This window comes from Falco punctatus (assembly GCF_963210335.1).
Source record: "Falco punctatus genome assembly, chromosome: 10".
NCBI lineage: Eukaryota > Metazoa > Chordata > Aves > Falconiformes > Falconidae > Falco > Falco punctatus.
This window is the reverse complement of record NC_137590.1, coordinates 4,166,500-4,169,373: the sequence shown is the minus strand read 5'-3', so window position 1 is coordinate 4,169,373 and position 2,874 is coordinate 4,166,500. Positions and strand designations below refer to the sequence as shown.

Here is a 2,874-nt window from a genome sequence, read left to right as displayed (position 1 = left end):
TTTTTATTTTTACAAGGGCTTTATTTTGGGGGGACGAGTACGAAAGAAAAAAAAATAATAAAAAAAATAAAGCAAGCCGTTTGCCGCGGAAATCTCCGCCTGTGCCGGAGGGTAGCGGGGGCAAGGGCGCTTCTTCTCCGGGGACGCGTCCGCTCGCGGAGAGCGACCGGTGGGGTGTTTGAGAGATGCTGGGGACCGGCCCCGAGGGGGGCTGCCCCTGCCCCCCCCCCTCCCCCGGGAGCGCGCGCAGGGGCCGGGCCGCGCCTCGGGGCTCCCGGCAAAGCGGAGGCCGTGCCCGCCCGCCGCCCGCCTGCGCGCTGCGGAGGGAGGAGGGACGGGCGGGGGGGCCGCCTCGCTCCGCGCCTGCCCGCGGCTCCGGGGCGGTTTGGGGCGGGGGCAGCGGCTGCGGGGCCGGGAGAGTTCCCGGCTCCCGGCTCCCCGCTGCCGCGCGGACCCGAGCAGGTAGGCTGTGCTGGGGGGCGGCAGGGCCCCCGGCTCTGCCCCGGGTTGCGGTTGCGGGACGTGCCCTGGTGTGGTTCGGGGCTGCATCGCTGCTTTTCCCGCAGAATCTGGCTCCTCCCGCCCGGCGGGGGAGCGGCTCCAGCTGCAGCCCCCCTGGTGCCACCGCGGGGCTGGCTCCCCTGGGCCGCCCAGGGCGCTGGCTGGCAGGCTCCAGGTTGTTCCCTTTCCTTTTTCCTTTTCTACCGATTCTGTGTGCGCCTCAAAACACCTTGGCGAGGATTTAATCTTGTGGCTGAGTCGCCGGGTACGCCTCCTGTCTCGGTGGGGTTTCACTTGGTCAGGCTGCTGGAGTACGTTCGACCCTTCATCTCGGTGTAACAAGAAATCTTACTATCGCGAGGTATTTGCCAAACCGGCACAATTCAACTTAAACACGTCTTACCACGATCATTGCTGCAAAGAAGTAGATGAACTGAGGTGAGTCAGTAACTGAAGGTCTGGCAGGATATTGCTGCTTCTTGGGTTGCAAGGGGATGTGTGTGTATGTATGTGTATCTATCTATCTATCTATCTATGCATGTCTTGGGTAGTTTTTAGTAAACATTTACTTTATTATATTTTTAATTCATTTAATTAAAAATAAAAATGAAAAAAATTAGTGTAAATACACCCAGAGCAGCTGTAGTCTTGGCTGGCTGTCCCGTACAGTGGCACTGGAATAACAGGAGGCTGGTGCCAGTGAGCAAAACCTGCTTCAGAAGCCTACTGTAAGGATTGCTAGTTCCTGCAGAGCTCCCCAGTACCACAGCTATGCTGGTGGCACTGGTGGTTTACACCTGGGTTTCCTGCCTCTGAGCTATGAGGAATAACACACAATGAAATATTTGGCTGTTGAGAGTAAAGCTTTTGTGTGGGGATTTGTGTAAAGGTAGCGTGGAAAGGCCATTCTGGGTCTGCTGTGGGTCCGTGCTTCTTGCGAGGGGTTGGTGATGTGTGAAGCTGCCCTGGAGAATGGGCCCAGACCTGCGGATGTGGGGACTCCGTTTGAACCATGTAGACCTCGTGTTGTGTCCACCTTTGTTAAAACACGTTATTCCTTGACTCTAGCTGCAAATGCCTGCCCCCCGTGCCTACCTCTGCTGAGCATTTGGAGCTCAGGTGCGAATGTAGCACCGCCTCTCAGCTGCCTTGTAGTCCGCAAGCGCTTGAGTAGCATTGGTGAGTTTTGTGCTTTAGTTTCTGTTTGCTGTTGTGTGCAGAAGGTGTTTTCTGGGCGTCGGCAGGAGTGTTGGAGCTTGTGGACTCGGGTACTGTAGTAGAGCGCCTGCCAGTGTGATTGTTTGCAGTGATTGCAAATACGTGGTTTAGGTTTGTTTTTTAAATGAAGGCTTTCTTTATAGTTTTGGATTTAATTCATATCTTGTTCACCTGGTGCAAAGCATTATTTCTCATTTGCATCCAGCACCCTCTGTCCCAGGGCAGTTTAATACTGTAGCAAGCGTGTAGATTTCTTAGCTGAAAAAGTTTGATACCAAAACGAACAAACAAAAAACCAAAAAAATGAGCACAGCATGAGTGAGAACTGCACTTTGGTAGTTTCTTTTGGCTCAGGTTAAGCCTCCTGGGAGACAGAAGCCTGCATGTCTATATAACAAACTGTACCGTAGAAGTTTTGTGACCTTTTGCACATCACTTAATCTTCCCCCCCCCCCTTCTTATTTGTAAAGCATTTACTTTGCCAGCATGCTACAGGGGTGGGGTTTGTTAAACATTAAGACTCCATTGGGAAGCATTGTACATCGGAAAACCTAGGTACCCCTTAGCCCAAAACTCTGGAAGAAGTTGGTAAAAGACCCAAACCCTAACCTAGTGTAAACTCTAGTGACCTGATGTGTTTTGATGGATTTAAGTGATAAACGTGTCTGAAAGCAGTATGTCACAGCATGTTGGGATCCCCAGCTTGTCAGCGGGCCCCGTCTTGGTAACAGCTGGGTGAGCTGTGGCTGTTTACATCCCTCTCCCGGACGAGTCATGGGATGATTTAACTTGGCCCACATGTGTTTTTAGTAAATAGGAATGGGGGTTCTTGGGTCCAGCTGCATGTAGAAAAATAACTCTTGCTGTTTTGGTTTGGCTCGTGGGCCCGTGTGCCCCAAGAGGGCGCAGCAGCCGCAGCGTAGCTCTTGGCTTCATTAAAACATTTTCTGATACTTAAAGGAAAAACCCCTAAGTGTTGTTTTCTAGTTCATAGCGTCTTTGATTAAGTGGATGGAGAATCGTGTCGCTCTTCAAAGCTTTATACATTGAAATGGGTGAGGGTCCAGCTTGCCTTAGAGAAGAACATCCCTCCCTGCGAGTACAGGGCAGTGTTGGGCTGAGGTGCCACAAACCCCGTTTCTTTACAAGACCCAA

At 52.4% G+C, this 2,874-nt stretch overlaps 1 protein-coding gene across 1 annotated transcript in view; it reads right to left on the bottom strand.

The window, feature by feature from the left end:
- The window catches only part of LOC308071079 (protein FAM83D-B-like), a 441,583-nt gene that overhangs the window by 118,389 nt on the left and 320,320 nt on the right, over positions 1 to 2,874 (bottom strand). The window lies entirely within an intron of this gene.